This window comes from Pinus tabuliformis, chromosome 6 (assembly GCF_031772625.1).
Source record: "Pinus tabuliformis cultivar Carrire ecotype Pingquan chromosome 6, CPIR1, whole genome shotgun sequence".
In the NCBI taxonomy this organism is placed as follows: Eukaryota; Viridiplantae; Streptophyta; class Pinopsida; order Pinales; family Pinaceae; genus Pinus; species Pinus tabuliformis.
The window spans coordinates 1,444,426,303-1,444,451,341 of NC_142292.1; the positions used below are offsets into that span (position 1 = coordinate 1,444,426,303).

Genomic DNA, 25,039 nt, shown 5'->3' on the forward strand with positions numbered 1-25,039 from the left:
GGCTAATGACTCTGGACATAGAACCATGCGGTTTATGAATAGTGAGTGAGTGTAGGTCGAGTGTCTTTCTTTGTAGTAAGAAATCCAGGTCGCTGTCAACAGAGTTATTAGAGGAAACCAGAGAAATCGGTGAGGTTGGCCTAGCTGGAGATGGAGTAGGTTGGGTGGTCGGTGAGGGAAGTTTACGTGCCTGTGTATACGTGGCATAAGAAGTGGAGGGAATGTCAATTGGAGGACTCTGAGACAGTACCGAAATCGGGGGCGGTGCAGGGGTGGTTAGAATCTGATATTGTTCCAGTCGGGGTGAGTTAGCAAAAATATGTGAGCTGGAGTGTTCCGACGTCAAGGGGGAGGTGTGAACATGAATAGGGAAAGATGCATTATTTTCAAAATGGGGTGACGGCTCAGAATAAAACAGGTTCGAGTGAATAGAGTTACCTGGACATGTGGGTTGGCCACACGGAGTCGCAGCTTGTCCTTGACGAGAGACGTAGCATTCAAACCTGGTCTCCTTCTTGTACATGTGATTTGTCCCATAACGTCCCTGTGAAGAACGCCACCCTCCATTTCCTTTTGGGCAATTTGCCATTAGATGGCCAGTTTGATGGAAAATGAGGCATCTAAAGGGTATACCCCAGAAATCCAGACGTTGTCTAAGATTTATATCCTCCCATCTTAAATCAATATGGTCTCGGAACGCCTCTCGAAATCCTTCTCAATTAGGACCCATGGAACCCTTTTGTCCCTGTCCCCAGACATCATGGGTCGACATATATGAATTTTCCTATGGCCTTACCGATATCTCGTAACACTTCCTTTGTCCAAAATTCTAAGGGAAGTCCTGAAATCGTTGATGCTAATGAATTCATTGAAATCGTGTGAGACATGGTAAGTTCTTTTTCCAAAAAAATCAAGATATAATTATGTATGTAGTTGAAGGGCTGGGGTATCAAAGATTTGTTGCTACTATATTTGGACACTAACCTTCAAGGCTCCTACTTAATACAGGCCTTGATTTGATTCTATAGGATCTGGTTTAGATAACAAAAACAGCAAAATAATAGTACCAAGTTGTTTATTAAATTAATACGTATTATTGATTCATATGGTGTATGTCATCTTTAGGGTTAATGGCTGGCATTTAAGAAGAAGTCGAGTACTTCAAAGAGTATAATGAGATTGATATGGTTGGTAGGAAATGGGCATGCCCATCATTTTGAAGTTTTCGAATTTTTGGCTTGAATTTTCATATTTTCATGGAAATAAAACCCATCCATTGAACCATATACAATTCTACTTGCATCGAGTCCTTTTTCACCCCATGCTAAGCATCGCGTTATCAATCTTTCATACCTAAAAGCTTTATTATTTCCTTCCATCACTCAAGCGCCCTTTGGAATAGAGTCCTTTTACAGGCCATGCTAAGCATCGTGTTATCAATCTTTCATACCTAAATTCTTTATTACTTCCTTCCATCACTCGAGCGCCCTGAGGGAATAGAGAAATCGATATATTATTTAGAGAGAAACTTGAAAGCATGCAACAAAAATCAATACGGACGTGCCCTGGCAAACCAAACCTTCCGAAACCACCGTGCCAGCAAAAAGTTAGACAGTGGGATGTTGGCGACATTGAAAAATTTAGAGAGATAACTAAGATGTGAGAGCTGATGGTGGAAATACCCAGCAGTTCGTATATGTTTTCAGTGGTCTCCAAGCATCGCATTGCATCACCACGTGCTGCGGAGGATTTGGTGTTGGGGCATCTACGTTCTTCTCCTGATGCAGAAATATTTGCATTGTGTAGTGTCTCCTTGTAACAAGGACTCGCTTAATTTGTTTGCAGTCCAATCTAATTCGCCCTCTCCAGAGTTTCTGAAGTACAAAATCTTTTCAGTTGTTTCTATTGACAGTTTATCTTAAAGAATGGATGCAATAAGAAATTAGATCAATGGGAGGCAAAATCAACTAATCCGTTTGTGGTGCTAAAATTGGGATGAAAACAAAGATTAGTGAAATGTGGTGCTTTTAGAGATTGAAATATCGTGGTGGAAGGATGAAAACAAAGATCAGTGAAATGTGGTGCTTTTAGGGATTGAAATATCGTAGTGGAGACATGTGAGTCCCAGTTTGTTTGCAAACCCTAAAACCCTGGAGAGGTTCCATTGAAGATCAAATCGACATAGAGCGGAGTTAAACGTTTTGCATTTAATACTCTAGTTTCTTGTTCACATATCATATCGGAGTTTCCCCTACTTTCCTCACAATGAAACAAAATGAATTTCTCCATTATATTGCCCTTGGGATTCAATGACCATTAATATCTAAATATTTTTGAGAAGTGACATTTACTTATTTGCGTTTCTTGGGTTAAATATATTAATTAATAATTTTTATATGTATGTTCTCAAATTAAATATTTGAAAGAAGATTATGAAATTTTAAAAAATCAATTGCAAATTTTAATTTGTGTTAGCATAAAACAATATTTAAAGATAACTTTGGGGAACTACACAAGTATTAAAATTATGTTGAAAATCTATATTGGATATACTTTTCCATTTCAAAACACAAAACATATTTATTAAAATTGTTAACCTTAGAAAAAAACTATTATTTAATTATATTAATATTATCTAATATTTAACTATATTAATATTATCTCATTTAACTATATTATTATTATTTAAATTACTCATTTAACTATATTATTATTATTTAAATTAACTATTATTTAGTTTAAATATCTAATATGTAAAGCTCTATTATTTTACTTTTAATTAAATGAATTTAAAAAAGAAAAAAAAATCTACATATGAAGAATTTAAAATAAGGTAAATTTCCATGGACTCACCTCCTGAATTACAAAACACATATTTTTGATGCTAGATTTTCCAATATACATGTTACCTTTGAGGCTTTCATCACCAACCAAGAGTTCATTTAAAGAGGAATAAAAAAACCCACCCCAAATGTAAAATCTAAAAGTCATATAAGCCCCTAATATAGAGAATGTAAATGATTAGTTAGTAGGATATTTCCCCCTCGAAAAATCTAGCGAACCATAGTAATGATGGACTGAACAGTAGAATGAATAAGTAAACATGTCTTTAAAGGTCGAACAAGAAGAAACAAATAAGGACATCCCCTCATGGGAGATGGCTTTCAATGAAGCTCCAACACCAGGAATAAAAGAAAATGAATTTGAAACTTCTGATGTTGATAAGACGTTGGCCTTGATTAACAATGTCAATTTACAGTTTACAGTTAGTTCTTCTCATGAACCCTTCTTCAAAGAGATATATAGAGATCTAAAAGGAGAATATAAATAAATGTTGAATTTGTAACGCTTTGTTTTGGAGAATTTTTCTTTAGTACTTCATTGATATTTTGGAATAATAAAATTGTAATATACACAAAATGTAAACTTTTAAGATTTTGAGATTTTTTATATTACTATTGTTTTGTAATTTTTCTCTTAATTTTTCTGTTTATTGTTTTAAACTTTAAATTTACTAAATTTAAATATTTTATACTCCATTGAAAATTTAATATTTTTTAAAAATTCATAAATTACAATTGAGTTGAATCTAAACTAATTTATTGGACTATAATATAACCAATACTCAAAGGAATCTTAATTTTAATTGGTATAAAGTAAAAATATAATATATAAAATTAATTTAAATATTTTTAAGTTGTAGTATATTATAATGATTTAATATTGAAATTTTTAAAAATATTTTTTAATCACTATAATTACTTAGCACAAACACACTCTATGAAGTTTCATATATAAATATATGTAATAATAATTAATTAATTAAAATTAATAATAATAATAATAATAATTATTATTATTATTATTATTATTATTATTATTATTATTATTACAACCAAAGTGATTTATATTAAATTTAAGATATATAAATATTAAGATAAATATTATAAATCTTAAAATATTTATGGTTGATTTGGTTTACCATGGTTGATTTTCATATTGAGATAAATTTTGTCACAATATGACTTTGGAGCATGGTTGACCATTATTTTCATGTCAATCCCTTTGTTTATTAATCTAAGGGTTCATATTCCTAGGGTATAATATTATTCATAAGGTTTATAATATTAATCCCAGAGTTTAATATAAATGGCTTGGATTTATACTCATGGTTGACCATGGCCAACCATGGTCCAATGACACATTGTGACAAAGCTTGTCTCAGTGTGAAAATCAACCATGGTCCAATGTCTTATTGTGACAAATATATTCTCAATATGAAAATCAACCATGGTCAACCATGTTTATTTTAGGGTTTACAATAATTATCTTAGGGTTTATAATATTAATCCCTTGGGTTTAATATTATTCCCTTAGGTTTTTAGTATTAATCCCTTGGGTTTATAATATCAATCTATTGGGTTTTTTAAAAATAAGGGTTCATATTCCTAGAGTGTAATATTGTTCATAGGGTTTATAATACAAATCACTGTATTTAACTATTATTAATCCCTTGGGTTAATAATCATGGTCAACCATGGTCCAACGTCACATTGTAACAAAGATTTTCTCAATATGAAAATCAACTATGGTCCAATGCCACATTGTGACAAATATTTTCTTGATTTGAAAATAAATCTTGCTCAACCATGGTCATCCATGGTCCAATGTTGCATTGTGACAAAGATTTTCTCAATATGAAAATGAACCATCGTCAACCACGGTCAACCATGTTTATTTTAGGGTTTAGAATATTTATCTTAAGGTTTATATACCTTGGGTTTATAATATTAATCCCTTGAGCTTAATAGTATTCCATTGGGTTTATAATACCTTAGGGTTTTAGAATTAACCACATTGTCAACCATGGTCCAATGTCACATTGTGTCAAAGATTGTTTCAATATGAAAATCAACCATATTCCTAGGGTATATGAAAATAAACCATATTCCTAAGGTATATGAAAATCAACAATATACCTAGGTTTTATATTATTAATCCCTTGGGTTTAATATTTTTTTTTGCAAGCTTCAGTAGGTCCTCCTTTTCTATTTATATAAAAACAAGCTAAATCCACATACTGTCAATAGGTGGCCTTAACTTGCCCAGTGGAAAACCAAGTCTATTGGCCACCTATGCATATTATAAGCCACCAAAATTGGTAAGTTAACAGTCTTTCTACCCAAGCTATATATATAGAACTATTTATAAACTAGTTTTTAACCATAGGTCCTATAAACATGCATATAGAAAGAAAACTAGCCGCTAAAAAAACAGTAACCTGAGATCATGAGCTCAGTCTACTCCTTGGGCTTGTCCTGATCTGGATCAACAACTACTGGGTCTTCAGCTGAGCCTTCATTCGCTGGTGTCATTTCCACGATACAAGGAATGTGTCTTTGTATTCGGTCAAGTCTAATATCCTGCTTACATAGCTGGAACTGTATGGTTTGCAGGTCTCGTTTATAATCAGGCATATCTCTGATTATCAACGCCATCCCCATGGATACTTGCTCCATCGCTTTTCCAACCAGCCTCTTCATGAGCCAGTACAAATGTAAGGTCTATTTATATTGAGACATTCTTCCTCTAGTATTTCCTGGATCAGGAATGAGGTCTCTCCACTCTTCCATCTCTTCCTCCAAGTCCTCTTCCTTAATCCTTTCTTCCATCTCCTCAATAATTCTTCTAATCCCTTCATCCGTGGCATTCACATAAGCCTTGGCTTCTTCCTTCACAGTCTCATCCATAGGATGTATTCCCATCCTTTTGCCTGAGGTTCCCATGTCCTGCGAGTGCGGTCCATTTATTTCTCCTGCCTCTTCGATCACGGCCTCTGGCTGCCCACGCCATGTCTTCACTCCCTTCTACCTGTTCACAGTGGACACAATGCATAGTCAGGATAAAACCATCGTTACCCATCCAAATTCCCATTGTTTCTGAGGGTTTATGTCTGCCTGCGCTATCTCTCTTATGCCTGCACTCCTCTGCTCCCAAGTACCCCAATGAGCCTGGGATGGTCCGCCCCTTCTCCCTACTCCCTCTTTCTTGTTTCTCTTTCGGGTCTCTAGGTACTGTCTCTCCGCCAATTCCCCGTTCTCCCTCCTTAGTTTCCCAAGGACTAACCCCCTCTCGAAGCTGCCCCGGGATAGTGAGCCCATGGGTCTGCCTGCTAAAATTCTCCTCTCCCTTTCTACCTTGCTAGCTGACACCACTCCCTCTCTTTTTAGTGTTACCCCCCTGGAAGGTCATCCCCTTCTTTCTTTGATTCTTGCTTGGCTTCCCCTCACAAGCTCGCTCCCCTCTACTACTCGGGCTTCCCTCACCTACCCAAACTTCCTGTCTAGAGAAATTTTCCAGACTATCGAACCTCCCAGCCTCACTAAAACAATCTATTCTAGCCTTTGTATCCTTGGTTCTGAACTCAGCACACCCCTCCCTATTATTGTCTATACCCCCTCTCCTTTCCTGCCTCGGAGCCAAGCTACCGGGCCACTCTCTCTCCTGGTTCCCACGCTGTTTATACAGCAAAACCTATGCACAAGGTCTTTCCTTCCCTCCCTGACCTAGGTTCCTTACCCCTTCCAACATGCTGAAATTTCCTTTTCGAATTACAGAGCAGAGATAGTAGACATACCCGAGATTATGCTTCCTATATGCCAGATGTTTGTCTGGCTTTCCCGTCGCGCTCCTTCTTCTTCTCCCTTTCACTCTTACCCTCCTTCCTTCCTTACCCCCTCTTTCATACTCTCTTGCATCTACCTACTGTCCCATCCTTCCTTCGCCACCGTCCTCACCACCTCTCCTCTTCCCAACATTCCACACGCCACTTCTCCCATCTGACATCCCTCTTGTTCTGCAGTACCTCTCCACGTTCTGCCTTACAATCATGCGAGTTGTGGTAAGCAATCCTCGCACCTCACAGCTTCTGACATTGCCATTATATCTTCTTACCCATTCTGTCACCCCGATTGGGGGCTTGTTATAATCATTGTTATTTCGGTTATTCATATTTCTCATCCTGGGCTAATATTTCATTTAGTGGATCCATTCTGGTATCCCTTAGTTGAATAGGCCAAGCTCTTTCCATATGTCCCATTTGTGGGCAACATCCCCAATTGGATAAGAAATCAGCCACTTTATTCCCTTCTCGTTTAACGTGTTTGATTATCATGTAATCAATCGTTTCATTATTTCTCCTAGCTCTTGGATGAGGCTTGTTGTTCTCCAACTGTGGCTAATCTTATCCCATGCCTTTCCATTGTAAAGTTTCCTCATCATGTTGATTACCATTAATGAATCCCCTTCCACTTCCAGTTGTTTGTACCCAAGCCTTACAGCTATTCTCATCCCTTGTCTTACTGCCATGAGTTCTACTTCATTGTTGCTCATCATGCCTCCATATGCCGCGTACAACAATCGAACCTTGCCTTGGTTGTCTCTAAAGATGCCACCTATTCCTGCATTACCTGGGTTGCCTTTGGAGGCTCCATCAAAGTTCAATTTGATGAAGCCCTCTACTAGTCTACTATACTTCTGGGGTGATACCCCGCTTGTTCGCATTGCTTTCCAGGTATTCGCACCCACCATTTCCTTGGCTAGGTTAAGCTTTTTTAGGATTCTTGTTTCCTGAGGCAGGGTCTCCCAGTCTTCTTGGCACCATTCATCTATTAATATGGTTTCTTTGATATGTTCTATTACTCCTATCCATACCTTCTCCGATGTTGATTCCTTAATTTTAAAGATCATTCGGTTCCTTCCTTCCATATCATCCAAATAATAAAACCTACAGCTAACCCCCATGCTCTATTTAGGACCGGGCTAATAAAGTAGCCACGTCCCCATTGTTGAACAGTCTCTTTTATGCTTTTTTGATTCTTTTCCGTCCGTCCAAAGACCTCATAGATAGCTTCCCATTGTCGTTGTGTGAACTGGCATCAGTTCAATGAGTGTTCTATATTTTCATTGTCCTGCTTGCAAACGCTACATAGGGATGGTCCTTACATCCCTCTTCTTTGTAGTTGGTCCCATGTCAAAATTTTGCCTTTGCATGTTAGCCATAGGAAGTGAGAAACTTTTGGCCACCATTTTCTCTGCCAGATTTGTTTCCATAAATGATGGTTCCCTTCCTGTTCGTGTTCAGTCTTAAGATCGTATGCCTCCTTTACCGAGAAAGTTCCTTTCATTGAGTGGCCCCATCTCAATATATTAGGTCCTGTTGTGATTGGTACTTTTTTCGTTCCCATTTCTTTCATATAGAGCTCTCTCTGTTCTTCTTCTATATTTTTCCCCCACTCTTCTGGGTTTTTCCAGACTCTCCAATTCTCCTCATTGTTTTCAATCTTCCAGAAATCATCTACTCTATTTAATCCTACATCTTTTGAAAACTGAAGAATACTTCTAAGTTCCTGCTTTCCATTTAATTTTTCTCGTTGTTGCCAAGCCTCATCCTAGAACTTTGTTGTTTTTCCATTTCTTATTTCCCAGAAGGCATGGTTTGTGATTACATCCCTATTCTCGCTAGCCAAGTTCCAAATGGTGGAGCCTCTCAGTTTTTCTGTATGCCTTAATATATCCTCCGCTCTTCCTGGCATGTTATACTTCTTCATCCATATTCGCTTCCAAAGGTCCCCTCCTCCGGTCATCCACCTCCACCACAACTTGGCCCCCATAATTTGGTTGGTGAGGTATGGATCCCTCAGTCCTAGGCCCCCTTCCTCCTTTTTTCTAGTCATCCCTTGCCATGACATCAACGCCCATTTTTTCTGCTGTTGAGAGCCTCCCCATATGAATTTCTTCAATATTTCCACCATTTTGGAGCAAGCTCCTTTCAGGGCTGCCATCCCTGATAGTTGGTAAATTGGTATGGATTGCAGGACTGCTTTTACCAATACCACTCTTCCTGCCAGGTTTAGAGATCTGAACGCCCAGTTGGCTATCCTTCCTTGGATCTTCTGTATAGTTTGCTACCAATTTACCATTTTTAAAGAGTTGATTGCCAGAGGTATACCTAGATACTTGGTTGGTAGCTCCCCTTCCCTGAATCCCAACATTCGTGAAAGATAAGATTTGACATTACCAATTGTGTTAAAGAAGTAAGCACATGATTTCTCTTTGTTAATTTGGGTACCTGAGGCTTCCATGAAGAGATCCAAGATGTCTTTCATCCTTTTAACTTCCCTAAGAGAGACATTACAAAATAACATAATATCATCCACGAACTGCTGGTGGGTTATCGGGAGCTCATTCCCCCATACCCTTATCCCTTTGATTCTATCCTCCTATACTTCCTTTTTGATATACCTTCCTAGCCCATCTGCTGCAATAATGAATAGGAAGGGTGATAGGGGATCACCCTGTCTTAGCCCTCTGGTGGCATTGAAGGTGGATGACGGGGTTCCATTTAGGAGGATTGAGAAGACCGGGGTAGATATCATTGCTAGAATCCATTCTATCCATCTGCTACAGAACCCAAAGGCTTCCAGAACTTTCCTTAGGTACACCCAATTTAATCTATCGTAGGCTTTGGATAGATCCAATTTAATCATCACTCCAGCCATCTTCTTAGATTTTAACGAATGCACCACTTCTTGGGATACTATCAAACCATCTAGAATTTGTCTACCTTCTACAAAACCTGTTTGTTCTGGGGATATAATGCTTGGAAGAATCGGTTTCAATCTCTTAGCTATCAGTGTAGAGATAATTTTATAAATAACATTACAAAGAGCAATAGGTCTAAATCCTTGCGGCTCGTCTAACTTAGAGGATTTAGGTATGAGAGATAGGAGGGTAGCATTTAGACCTAGACATACCTTTTGGTTCCTTCTGGATTCTTCCACCACCGCTAAGATGTCATTGCCTATGAATTTCAAGGTTGCTTGATAGAATTCCGCCATAAAGCCATCCGATCCGGGGGCCTTATTTCTCTTCAGTCGCTGCACCACTTCCTCAACCTCCTCTATTATGATTGCTCTCATTAATGCAAGGTTTTGCTCTCTGGTTATTAACTTGGGGATCTGGTTGCATATTCTACTTGTTGCCTCCTGTCTTTCCTCCTGAGGTTCCGTTAAAAGTTCTTTGAAATGTCTCACTAGGGTTTCCTCCATTTCCTCATGCTGGGTTTGTCACATGCCTTCTTCATTTTTCAGGGAGAAAATTTTGTTTCTCTACCTATGTTGTATCATTGCTTTGTGGAAAAATTTAGTGTTCCTTTCTCCCTCCCTTAACCAATTCACTCTTGACTTCTGCCACCATAAAATTTCTTCCTGCTTCCTTCGTTCCTCTATTTGGCTAACCAATCTACCCTCTTCTGCTGCTAAGTCTTCACTTCTCCCTTCCCTTATAATTTCTTGTTGAATTACCTTCATCTTTTGATTTAACTATTGTTGATCCTTTATTATGTTCCCAAATTCCTTTTGGTTCCATTCCTTTATTTTTTGCTTTATTTCCTTTAACTTGCACTGGAACGTTTGCATTCTATTCCTTCCCCTTTGTTCACTCTGTTTCCACCATTCCTCTACCTTGTTTATAAACTTAGGATCTCTGAGCTAGAAAGCTTCAAATTGGAATGGTCGATTTTTAGGGCTAGATTTGAGTTCAATCTCCAATCTCACCGGCCAGTGGTCCGATCCCATCCCAGGTAATATCATCGCTTCCACAAAAATATCTCTGCTTACTATCTCTTCAGATATTAGGAATCTATCTAATCTTGAGGCAATTTGATGTCTGCCCCCTCTTCTATTATTCCAGGTATGAGTCCCATTAGTAGTTGTGATATCCACTAGCCTCTGGTCATTTATGGTATCCTCAAACAGTTCCATGTCTGCATCCACCCTGCACACTCCTCCTCTTTTTTCATTTAGGGACTTAATCATATTGAAGTCCCCTCCTATGATCCATGGAATATTTTGGTACAAACCACTCACTTTTGTTAGGTTGCTAATGAAATTTTTCCTTTCTCCTAGGATATGAGGACCATAGACCCCTGAAAGAAGGATCCATTCTTTGGATCCAATATTTCTAAATTTTCCAGAAAGTATTCTTGGCACATTTTCGAAACAAACTTCTTCTAGGTTCCATAATATGGCCAATCCTCCTGCACTTCCCATGGCATCTTATCCTACTAACTCGTACCTTGGCCTGAAGTTTCCCATGATCTCCTTCAGTTTTAATTCACTGATCTTGGTTTCTTGCAGTATCATAACCCTGGGTTTATCTTTCCTCAATCTTTCTTTGAGGTATCTCTGTTTCCCTTTACTGTTCAGACCTCTTATGTTCCAGGTCGTGATTATCATTTCAACAATTTGGTTGGTTGGTGGAATACCTCCAATAATGGCACCACTCTCCCTGAGTTAACGAGCATTTCTCCCACCATTTGGATGGATTCACTCATGGATCTTCTGCCCCTTTTTTTTCCTCCTTTACCTGATGCTCCCATTTCTGGACCTTGTCCACCCTGTGATCCAAGATGCTCTGGTTGATTTATCACTATCGTTCCTCGTTTTATTTTGTATTGTTGAAACATTTCTTTGTATAGTTGTTTTTGGTCTTCTAGGATGAACCTCTCATCCAAGTGTCTCCACTCCTGCAGTAGTCTCTTCATTACTTGTTCCTCTTCGCCAAAATTTTCATTATGTGGGTCTATATCTATCTGGCTTTGCTCTGTTTTCTCTCTATTTATTTCCCCTTCTTTTTCTTCCACTGTTGTTATTTATTTCTATTGTTTCCCTTTTTCTTTCTGTTTTGGCTTAGCTGGTTCTTCACTACTTTCCACAAGTACCTCTTCCATTTCCTCCTCTTGTAGCACAGCGAATTTGTTTTGGTTTTCCTACTCCTTCTCTTTCTGAGGACTCTTATGGATACCCAGCGGTTTTTTATTCCTTTTTCTTTTGTGGACCTCCTGAAAGCCTCCTTCCATTTCCTTACTCGATCCTTCCTCCTTCTTGTTTCCCTGAGTGTTCTCTAGGATGTTTTGGGGGCAAGATCTGAATAGGTGCCCATATTCATGGCATCTCCTACACCTGAATGGTATGTGCTCATAATCCAATGGTTGTTGCCATATTTCATCATGATATTCTACTTCTATGCAATCAGGGAGAGGTTCTGTTATTTTCTTGTAAACACATATTCGAGCATAAGAAGTGTACCTTCATTTTCTTGTTGTGTCCACCACCTTGACGAAGGTTCCAATTGAATTTCCTATTCCTTCCAAGATTTCTGGGTCCCAGAAATCCATTGGGAAGCCAAACAGTCGAACCCAGATTGAGGTCAAGCAAATTTTTTCAATGCTTTTCTCAATGAAAGGGGAAAAAATCCTCTTAGTTACAATTGGGTTTACACAAAAATTGCAGAGATTGATTCAATACTAGCATAACAACACAATGAACTAGTGACAAGATGGGCTTGGTAAGGTAGTTACCCTAACCTTCACTTAAATAATCTACATCATTGATCATCTTAGACCAAATCACCATCGTCAAAAGATGACATCTAGCTAGGGTTTGTGTGGATAATGTAGACCACGAGCCACCCAACCCATATCAACATGAAGCTACCCTACGTGGTAACCATTGTGGATGGTCATTGGACAAAGATATATGTGTGTGTGGGTGTATGTGTGTGTGTTTGTGTAACTTGTGATCTGATATGTGGCATAACAAACTTGTGGTGAATGCGTAAAATACCCAAAGGACTCCATAATAATTTTATAAAAATATAAGTGTTGCACTAGTGACATATAAAATACCTCAAGAGTCTTAAGAGTTATGTGCTAACGTTGATACGATTAGTGGCAAGAAAATTGCATGGAGAAAAAGATAAGATACACAAGTATATAAAAAAAATTTAAACCTTTAACTATATAAGTGTTTATATGCATATATTCATGTATATGTATATGAAATTTGGTATATAAATAATTAGATGTAATAATTCAAAAACAAAGGATCTCATGTCTTGGTTCACTGAGACTTAGCTTTGACCCTAAAACTTGAATAAAAAATTCCATAATGAGTAAGTATGGAAGAAACATTTGTAAAAAAAGTCATGGGAATTGAATAGCTATCCTAAATGTTAATAGTACCTTGAGAGGTGCAGGATTTCAAAACTCATGAGGTATCTATATACAATGATAAATTATATAATGTGAAAATCAAGTACCTTAAATATATATATATATATATATATATATATATATATATATATATATATATATATATATATCACTTCACATTTTTTTAATTGAGCATAAAGTTGGGAAAGATGTTATATTTATCAAGTGAGTCAGGTAAATCAAGGCCAATGCTAAGATCGCATGTCATAACAATCACTCATGCCTTGAGACATTAATGTCAGCATACACCCGTCTTAACCCAACCATTACTTCACTTTGATTTGATTATAATGTTTTCAATTGAATCAAGAAATCAATGTTAATATCATTTATCATGGTGATCACCCATTGGCGGAGGCCTTATTTCCAACATATCATAACGACTACTTCCACTACTTTCATATTGTTTGAGAGATGATTTGAACTTTCAAATTTAGTGGTTTTTCTTTAGGAAGTTAGATGATTTGAATTGGTTTTGCTTTAGGAAGTTGTTTAAATCTTAAATTAATAATTTTCAAATTTAGTGGCAGTGCCACTTGTACCTTGTCATTGTCGTTGGAAGTTTTTTGAATTTTATCACAAATTTGTTTCAATTGTATATAGAAAATTAGAATTATATATGATTAATGAAAAAAATATAAATTAATTTTTGTTTGAAAATTTATATTATCTAAAAATTTTAGATAATGATAATATTTTTATTTTTAAAATATTTTTATTAAATTTTTAATATTAAACTATAATAAAATTAAATAATTAAAAAAATTTACATTACATTTTTATTAAATTTATGATATGGTTAAGCATAATTTAAATAAATTAATATAGAGGTGCATCATAAGAAATCACTTAAAAAAGAGGGTGGAACATGGCGTAAAACTCATTTAAGTTTAAATCATATTTAAATTTGTGTGAATTTAAAAGAGAATTTATACAAAATGTAATATTTAGTATTTGGTGGCGTGGTGGTGGCAAAGGAGAAATAAAAATAAATAAATGTTTTGAATTTATTTTATTGTTTTGATTTGATTTGATTTTTATTTTTCATTTTATTATTTAAAAAATAAAAAATAATTAAGTTAAAGGCTTTTCTACGGTGAGGTTTATCCTCACGATACTGTTTAGATTCGTTATCCCTAGCAAAATTTTGAACAGTGTCCTTCCCCTCCACATCGCGCTCCATTTTATATATGTGATGTGATGTAACGGACACGACGACTCTGCTGACGACGTGGACCATGGAAAAACTGGTGTTGAATCTCGATGCCTAGAAGAAAGCTCAGGCAGAGTTGGACGCAGTAGTGGGGCGTGACTGCAACATGAAGGATTCATATATCCCTAAGTTTCCCTACCTCCAAGTTGTGGTAAAGGAGGCGTTGTGAATGCATCAGCTTGGACCGCTCCTATCATGGGCACGTCTCTCCACTGAAGATGTGAACATGGGCGATGGAATGTGTGTTCCGGTGGGCACAACTGCCATGGTGAATATGTGCTCGATTACTCATGACCCCAATATTTCGGAACCACCTCATGAGTTCCGTCCGGATAGGTTTGTGGCATCAGAAGTTAGGGAAGACGACGATGTAAGGGGTAACAATCTGAGGCTTGCCCCTTTTGGTGTTGGTCGCCGTGTGTGTCTAGGGAAGGTTCTCGGCCATGCCATTATTAACCTATGGGTGGCTAAGTTTCTCCATCATTTTCAATGGATTCCTCATGCTAAACATCCAGTTGATCTGTCTGAGGTCCTTAAGTTGTCATGTGAAATGACTCATCCTTTGCATTCTTCTCCCATTGTATGGGTGCCTTTCATTAAATCCTCTGTCTAGCTTATTGCACCTCATTTTTATGTTTTGTTTCTGAGTATTACTCGGTATTATGTGACATCATTCAATTTGTAGATATCTGATTATGTATTTCGATTATGATTGGTATGTTTTCTGGACCATCGTCATGTGAGACTCTGTCTCTTTTGGGTTATTGTGATCGATAGATAGAACGGTGTTCGTATTGAGTTTGAATAATAATTGGTTGTGTATGTTGGGCTACACATTAAAGTTATAAATGTGAGCATGACACATTTCTGACAATAAAAATTTATGTTTTTTCTCTCACATGTCGGAGGTAATGCATATTGGAGATTTCCTTTCGAAACACAGTTAAAAAAACTATGATATGCCAATCCCTCCAATCTCTAATATGCCAATCCCTTCAATCTCTAATCTTCGATATGTCAATCCCTCCGATCTTTGATCTCCGATATGTCAATCCCTCTGATCTCTGATCTTTGATATTCATATCCCTCCGATATTCATATCTTTCCTATCGACGATATCCCAATGCACATCCCCCTCTGACTTCCAATATCTTCTAGGCTCTAATATGTCAGACCCAATATGCATATTAACAATGGTCTAATCAGAATATCGTGTCTGCCTGTATATCAGAACATTTAAATGGTAACAATTGTATGTCCCTGATATCTTAAACCTCTGATTTTCTATATTCCTCTAGATTCGATGAGCATGTAAACAATGCTTTAATGTTAATATCGCGTCTGCTCCTCATCGAGACTTCTTTACATCGCAAGTTTTATATTATTACCATTGTTAAAATTTATGATATCCATTTCTCTGATACATGTTAATATCTGTCATTTGTCACTTCCTATGGGTGTTTGTAGTATAAATATAAAAAGTCGTGATTTATATGGTTTTGGGGCATAAATATAGTTCTTCACATTTTATGGTTTAAGTTTGTTTTTTGACATTTAAAAAGGAAAAATCGCATTACAAAACAAACTAATTATGTTTTCTTTTGACAGATAAGCTTCCATGCCCGATGATCATGATGAATAAATCCAGTCAATATTTCCAAAGAAACTCCTCCATGTGGCAAACATTTTTTTTAATAAACAGAAGTTGTTGAAGTAGTTGAATTCCACCTATCAGTTTGAAACAAGTTGAACAAACTTACTAGAGAGAAAACTAAACTGGGAATTTTTCTCAACTGTGGCCATCTACATTTGGCCTGAACCCCAATCGAAGGAATCATTTTGTTTCATTTTCATTTAATTAACTTAGTTTTTGAGAAATAGATGGGGACTATCAATATTTCCACTATGTATAAATACCCATCTCTAATTGTGAGAAAGGGGGATTCGAATCCGAGAGAAAAGAGGCAGAGTATTTGTATAGGAGTTAAGACTCATTTTCACTACTGTAGTGAGATCAGATCCATCTGTACAGACATGAAATGATTAAACTCTATTTTGAGGGATTTCATAGAGTCTGAATCTTAGCATTTTCATTTTATTCAGCCTTGCTCCATTTCCTTTTAGAATTTTATTAATAATAAACCAGAGATAAATGGTTCTTCCCAATGTGTCATCATTGTTGTGGTAAAAACACACCCCCCCCCATTATTCACTTAATTATCATTATTGGGACCTTTTGATTGAATCTAGGTCATGTTGCTTTCTGATTTTCTAAGTTTGGATTGCTTCAATGAGTTTGAATTGTTTTTGTCTTCCTATAAAAACTCGTTTGATCTCATTTAGTTGTCTGATTTGTAAATGGTGCCTAATTGAAGATTGGATATTTTTCACTGCCTTTGCCTATTAAAATCTATAAATTGTACATTAGTTTCATTTCATAAATTTATTTATTTGTAGATAATTAATTTTCAACTGTAAATATTTTATTTTTATTCTATACATAGCCCCCGAGACCAAGAATCATTCATATGATTTAAGCCTTAAATAAAAAACAAGTGGTGCACATATTAATATATCGGAGCTTTGATATCGAAGGAATTCATTTGAAATCCCTGATATTCAAAGTCCAATCCATAAAGCGGTTGTCGGAGGACCCACATGCCACGTCATTGTTTCTGCTCCCGCATATCAAAGGTAATGCATATTAGAGATTTCCTTTTGAAACACATTTAAAAAAACTCTGATATGTCAATCCCTCTGATCTCCAATATGTCAATCCCTCCGATCTTCGATATTCATATCCCTCCAATCTCTTATCTCTGATATTCATATCTCCCTGATCATCAATACCCCAATGCGCCCCCCACTTCGACTTCTGATATCTATCAGGCTCCAATATGTCGGACCTGATAGGAATATCAATGATGGTCTAATTGGAATATCGCGTCTGCCTACATATTGGAGCTTTTAAATGGTAACAATTGTAAAAGCTCGATATCTTAAACCTCTAATTTCTGATATTGCTCCAGATTCTATGAGCATATAAACAATAGTTTAATGTTGATATCACATCCGCTCCTCATCGAGACTTCTTTACATTGCAAGTTTTATATTATTTCCATTGTTAAAAGTTTTGATATCCATTTCTCCGATACCTATTAACATCTGCCACTTGTCACCTCCTATGGGTTGTTGTTGTATAAATTTAAAAAGCCGTGATTTATATGGTTTTGGGGCATAAATTCGAACCCTGGTCATACAATGAAATCAAATATCGAGGTTGCTGAAAATCACAAAATAAAATCTGAGGTAATTGTGTTCCAACTGGGATTCGAACCCTGGTCATACAACAAAATCAAAATATCGTGTTGTTATATCTAGATCTAGCCAAATTTCTCAGTTGAACTAGTAGAAGCTTCTTGAAATTGGCAGGGAGTTGGGATTGGTACTTCTGCCAATATAGGCTACTATGGCATACTAGCTAGACCTGCTTCTCTCCTTCAAAGAAGTAATCGCCTCCGTGCTCATCTGCAAAAAAAAGGGAAAATTCCCATGTATCCCAAAGATGAGTAACTTGATGTTGTAACATGTCACCATAAAAAAAAAATTAAAAAATATATATATATACCTTAATACTGTGTAAATTCCTTTACAATGATGTAATCATTAAGAGAGTGAAGTCATAAGAATTTATTCTATTGTACTATCTCCCTTATACTTATATTCAGAACATCAATTAAATAATTCTATAATGTACTTATCAATGGTTAATTGTCTAGTCACATGGCATTGTTTGGCATCGATATTCAATACCTTTACCAATTCCTTGTATTTATCATAATGGATATTTACCATACTTCTCTTGCATGGGTTGACATGAATACATAATACAATGGTTTTTTCTATGGTAGTTATGTATTAAGTTATCATATATTTTAGTCAGGCATGGAGGAATTCAAGACGGCTGGGAATGTGGCTCTCCACCTTAGCACTTTGAATTGATTATCCTAGCTAGTTGTACACTGTATCCATACTTCTTGTCAGTGTGCCATCGTTGCCTCGTACGTGGTGTTAAACCTCCTACTGTCTCCGTGCTCTGACAGAAGATCTTGGAGCTTGTGCTAAAGAATGTACATCGTTGATCTTCTGACCTCACATCGGACGGTTCTGAGCTCATCTGGATCTGTTAGGGTAACGAGACCTACCCCCATCGTCGACATTTGGCTCATTTCCCTCGTCGCCTGGCCCGGATGTGCTCTACAACTTCTGGTTATTTGGTTTGGATTTTCAATTGCTTCTTTGGCACCCTCATCCTTATTGATGGTGTTGATGATGTCCCTCCATGCATGTTCAACTCCCCTCTATACAAAAAAAATGTTATGTTATTCTGCATTGTCCATTTAGGCCTCAGTGTAGAAACATGTGGCTCTGATACCACTTATAACATGCCACCATAAAAAAATATAGAAAGATATATGTGAATCTAAGTTTATCCTAAGTGTGCAAACTGGTTAAATCTGTTAAATGTTTGCTTAAAGACCCTTCTAGGTAGATCTGAGTTACAATACTTCATCAAATAGATTAGATCTATAAACAGTGTGATTATAGAAAGATAAAATCATTCTGGGTCCTGATCTGCATGAATATAGAGCAGCGCAAGGTTGTAGAGCAGCGCGTGATACCTCCAGACCACATCTAGACATCCCAAGGGTGTGGAAACCTGGTTCCAGCACCCTCCCCTTGCTACCTCGGGTGAGACCTCAGTCCACACTCCACGGTTTGTTGCCGGAAGGGCTGGTAGCTGCAGGATTTGCTTGGCTAAATACTTCTTCCGAACCTGGGTCAGGCCCATATAAGCCAACAAATGGTTCTATTGCCGGGATCGGGATCTGCCTAAGGGGTGTCTGATGTTGGGGCGCTGGAACCCTACAAAGAAAGAGATTCAAGAGTGGTGGGATTTGAAACTCCACGAGTTCGTCACCCAAGAAAACAGAAACCCGCGAGTATTAGAGGAAGATTGGTTGGACCGTTATATATTCACAGATATTCACGAAATCTTCTTCACATCATTTCTGATAGAACTGTACGAGTGGATCGCAAGACTAGCTGACAGCGTGGGAAGGTGCAGATTGGACCAGCCTATTGTGTGGACCCCGGAACTGGTGCACAGGCTAGAAGCCACAAAAGATAAAATCACGCGCGCAGTAGATCATTGGCTGGATCGAGTAATAGGAGGATTTATTACCGAGTTCGCAATAGATACAACTGTGAGCTATAGCAAAGTAGAAAGGCAGTTTCTTCAGGGACCTCGGGGTAGGTATATCAAATCATTGAATACTTGGATTAAGATGATGTTGTGTGAAAAACAGATTATGCGCGTTTATTGATGTCTAGAGTAACGCAGAGCGGAAGAGGTTACTGTGGAACGGGAGGAGTAGAGAACAGTCCTTTAGCTTCCATTTCTTGGGAAAGCGAGGAGGAGCTCACGAGGTTCTCACTAGGGAGTGCGGTCCGGTTGATCAAGGAGCGCTTCCCACTGATACCACCTCCGTCCATGCCACCACCTGCTTCACCTACACCGAATCCGTCCACACCAACCCCGACCCCACCTCCAACCCCACCACCAAAAAAAGTCGGGATGGTGAGCACAGTCCAGTTGCCAACATTTAAAGGGATAGGAAATGAGGAACCGGGTCAGTTCTAGTTTGTGATAAAGTCTGTATGGGATGCTCAAGGCATCACAGATGATAACATTAAGAAGGCTACCTTAGTTAGTGTGCTGTTAGTGTGCTGCAGGACCGCACATTGACCTGTTACATGAAATATTCAAGTGATCATCCAAATGAAGGAATGACAGCAATCCAAGAGGCACTAAATAAGGAATTTGGGTGACCCAAGTCGGAAGCATAGTCAGTTATTAGGTTCAAGGAGATTGTAATGTTTCCTGGTGAAACCCCATGGGATTTAGACCAGAGGTTGAAAAGCACCATCCGCGAGGCCAATATGACACTGACAGATGTGCAGCACCGCACTTGGTTTGTCGCGTCATTGACGCCATATCTGAGATCTGCTCTGTCGCAACAAAAGATCTCAACCCAAGCTAAAGTGCTGGAGGTAGCAATGCAGCTGCACGAAACCCCAATACAGGACCCAGGGTTGGGAGTACAGCAAATCCAAGCGCAAATACAAAACTTATGTCTAGAGATGCGAAGCTTGAAACAAGGATAGGTGCCTAGGACAGAGGTACGGGAAGAAGTATGGTGTATCAAATGTAAGGGACCAGGCCACAATAAGGACCACTGTCCGATCTTTACGAACTATGTGGCAGGAGGGGGGCCAATAACGTTGTGACTAGAGGTACAAGCTGGGCCAAGCATGGCACCCACACTCTAATGCGTAATCTGTGAGGTGGGAGGAAAGCATGCCACAAACAATTGTCACCTATTGCCAAGCTTAATACAACCCCCTCTTCAACAATTATTTGTAACTTTTGTCGAACGATGGGCCACGAGGAAAGAAATTGCCGCAATTACCAAATGTTGATGGATCGAACACCTACTTATAGAATGCAAACAGAGGTGCACAGGCAGGATCCCACTGCACCATTCATGCGGGGAGGGTACCAGGGATGCGGACGGGGCTGTGGAGGCATGGGACCTAGACGGGGACGAGGGAAATTAATTTGCTACAATTGTGGAGGGCCGGGGCATTACGTGTAGGATTGCATGAACCCGACCAAAGCCTGTTGTCCTTACTGTTACCAATTTGACCATGAAGCAGTCAATTTCCCCACGCTGATTGCTCAGATGCGAGAAAAGGGAGTGCTTCCGACCAAACCCATTCAAAACGTCCAGATGATGAAGGATTAACCTCGTGCGGAGGAGCCAAACGTAAATATGATGCTCCAGAGTGGCGCTACCACTGGAGAAGATAAGGGGAAACAGCTAGAGATGGATGCATGGGTCCGTAAGGCCCCCCCAAAACAACCAAACTTTGACTTAGAGCGTGCGAAGGAAACCTTTATGGAAGCCAAGAAGAGCTTCGCGGAAGCTTCTACGTTGGGAAGTAAGGATCAATTAGGATCAGAGAAGGATACATCTGTGCTAACCACCTTCTTGGAGACCTACATGAACTTACTCAGGGATGCTAAAGTGGTAAAGGGGCTGCAGGAATTGATAACTCGGTGCGTGAGAGCGGATGAACCATGAATGATCCGAAAATTAGGTAAACATTCTTTGCACTGTTACTATCATCGAAATTGTGGATGATAGTAACCCATATCCTACACTGTTAGGGATAGATTGGGCAACGGATATGAATGGAATCATCAACCTCATGAAACAAAAAATGATATTCGAAAAGAAAGCTCTCCGCGTGGTTGTCCCATTGGACCTCGCAGAAGGGGCGTGATATACCGAGCCCGTGCGCGACGAAGACAGCGATGGAGAGTTGGACTGTATCTACCAGATTACAACACAAGATTAGGACAGGGTTAATCCAATAGCGGATGGTTGACTCTCATGGGACCGTGATAGTTCTTTCATGTCGGACTCAGATGAAGAGGTTGAACGATGGCAAAACCGACTGCATGAAGTAACCACGCTCAATTGTAATCAGATGGTGACAATAGGAGCAAAGGAACAGCTAGAGGTATCCATGAAAACACCACGCACAACTGCTGCTTCCGGACAGGGTGTAACCCTGAAGATGCGAACGACAGGGCGCAGATGTCGAAGGAAGGCACGTGCATGGCCAGAAGAGTGAAACAAAGTAAGCATTCCTCGCTAGCATAGGCTACAGACATCCACCCATCTTAGAAGTAGGAGCCCGAAGCCACCCCAAAAGACCAGTGCCCAAGTGGCGACGCCAAGGTTAGCAGGGGCTCAGGGAAGTTGCAGATACCATGGGTTCGTTGGGCCTGTAATAGACAACAGAAGGAAGCTCAAAAAAGACAGAGTTGCCACAGGCCCCTCAACAACAATAAACTGTGGTTACGGCCAAAGAAGCAAAGTGCGCTATGAAGCAGAGTAGCCTAAGAACGCGCTACGACCCTACTATCATGGCTGTGCCCGCACTCACGGAAGAACATAACCCCTAGACCGATGACCCAGATGCTTCAGGGTGCTCGCAACCCGAGCTAGCAGGGACAATCCGAACTCGCACGAAAGCTGCGAGCACATGACTAGCAGTAGAAACTACAGTCTCAGCACCTCGAGCAGTTGAAAGAAGGCGTGGGACTATAAACCAGTCTATGAAAAACCAGCACGGCAAAAGGATTCTTTACCAAATTAGGCAGTCCCCAAGTTCGCAGCTGCGCCCCAAGGATAGCACTACCGTAGGGAAAAGTCAAAATATGACCGTTAGCCACATTGGCCCTGACAGGAAGGTCCAATCACGTTAGAAAGGAGCGGGTGGCGGGACATTAAGATGAAAGTTCCAGATGAGATACGCAAAGATCTTCCAACTTGACGCCACTAATGAACTGAAAATGGAGGGAAGGGATTTTTTCAAATCTCATAGTTTGTGGCCGACACTGGACTTTTGGCGCTTTGAACCAGCAAAAAGCAGCAAGTACGCAGCTACCAAGCACTCCATGAGTATTATGGAAAGAACCTGAGCACGGGCCGCAGAAGAAATGTAGCTGAATCAAGAAGAGCCCGAGGATGTGACTCAAGTTCCTGAAGTTCCTAAGTCCCCACGTACCCCGCGACCCAGGAAGAACAAGCAGAAGATGGGAACCGTCCAGGCCTCCCCAAGATTCAATAAATGCTCCGCAGTTGACAAAGGCAAAGCAGTAACCCCTGAACCCGCTGAGGAGGATGATGATCTGCAAGACCTAATCAATCATATTGATGCACAGGCAGAGGAAGAAGAACCTGCGTTCCAGCTTCCGTCGTTACCCCCGTATCTTTCCCCATGGACTGGGATGACCAAGAGATCGAAAGACGAAGACGCTGCAAAAACTACACTCCAGAGCCCGCTTCTTCCAGACGATATAAGGTTTGAAGGGTTGCCAATGGGGCACGTTCCAAGCATCAAATTCGAAGATTGGGACCTTGCGGACAGCGACAAGTTCCCTGAACTAGCCGAAGACAAGTTTTTTCTGCAAAAGTGGTTACTAGGTGTGGAGAGGGTGGGGCTACTAAATCTCAGGTGGATACCTCACTATCACCGCACGACCATCACCATATTTGTGATTCGACAACTGCTATGTCTCATCCATGATGGATATCTCTGGTTGGAAGAACTGATCCCGATCACAGCCGACCTAATCCACCGGATTACGCACCTGCCGCTTAAAGGGAATAACCCCGCAGACATAGCAGGAACCAGTAGCGAGGGAGGCCTCACCGAAACAGTGAAGGCGAAGTACCATCTGGATAAAGGAAAGCGAGGGTATGTCATAGCAAGCATCAGTGACCGCACAGTACGAGTCACCACTCAGCTACTAGCTGGTAAACTCATGAGAAAATGTCGCGCGGATGAGGTACCAGCCCCTGTCATCGCATTGGCAAGGCAGTGTGCCAAGGGGGTTCAGTTCAATTGGGCACAGTTTTTATGCGACGAATTTCTGACCAATTGTCAAGAAGCACAGGACAAAGGTAAGACCTTTCATTATGCATGGTTTCTCTTATCAATCCTTCTGGTTACAGGTGAATTACTGCAGGAGAGCCAATTTCCCAACATTGAGGATAGCCTACCCGAAGTAGTGCAGTATATGTTGCTCTGGGCTACAAAGGATGCAACAAGAGTTTCCGCGATCCGGGCGTTTTGGACCTCCATGGAAGGGAAGATACAGACACAGATTTCTCGAAGACCACGCAAGTCCCTCACGATCTACAATAATTTTAAAAGCATGACCGAGTTCAAAGCGGACATGCATCATGTGTATATCCGCGCGCGAAAGGATCTAGAGCAATCTTGGGTCACACTCCCGTTCCTTGCAACAGATGATGCCATTTACGCGGTATTAGCAGCATGGCCTCTGGAATGGTGCGCCCCAGACAAGGTCGTTCTCGACAGATTGGCCACACAACAGTAGAAGAAGGAACACCAGCAGCGACTCACTCAACTGGTAGAAAAAACATGCCAGGAACAGCAAGCCGCTTTGCAGTAGGAGGCCACCACGAGCCCAATAACAGCGGGGAACCAGGCAGATCAGGGAATGGAGTTGGAACAGGATCTGCAACAAGAAACAGAGACACAGGACCACCTCAAGCAGTTGTGCGCCAAGGAATCACCAGCCACCCGGAAAAAGTCCAAAACAGTGAAGGCTCTGGAAAAAGAATTCATGGATAGTAGCCAGCCCGCAAGCAATGTTACCACCAGTGCATTGCCCGAACTAATCACCATGCAAACAACTGTGTTGGGGGAGATCAGAGCGCAGTTACAGGCCTTACAAGAGCGACCCCTGGGCTGGGTCACCCGCGAGCCCACAGAAGACACAGCCGCCACCGAACAGATGGTCAGCACGCACATGCCACACATCCTCCCATTACCAGCAGGTGTTGTCCGAGCCGCAGCCGCAGGCGACGAAGGTAGTTGGGAATTAAATCTAGCCGCCCTGTCTAGAGAAATACTATACCTACTGCAAGAGGGAGTAACTCAGGAGTTTCGAGCCAGGGAAGGTCGCGCTTTCCACATCTTGACAGAGCAGAAGGCAAAGATAGAACAGATCACTCTCCAGCATGAGGACCTGGCTGCACGATACC

General features: G+C 39.7%; 1 pseudogene; it reads left to right on the forward strand.

Moving 5' to 3' along the window:
• The first annotated feature begins 14,496 nt into the window (after nt 1–14,496).
• LOC149264048 (cytochrome P450 78A4 pseudogene) lies at nt 14,497–14,940 on the forward strand (annotated as a pseudogene).
• Nucleotides 14,941–25,039: the final 10,099 nt, after the last annotated feature.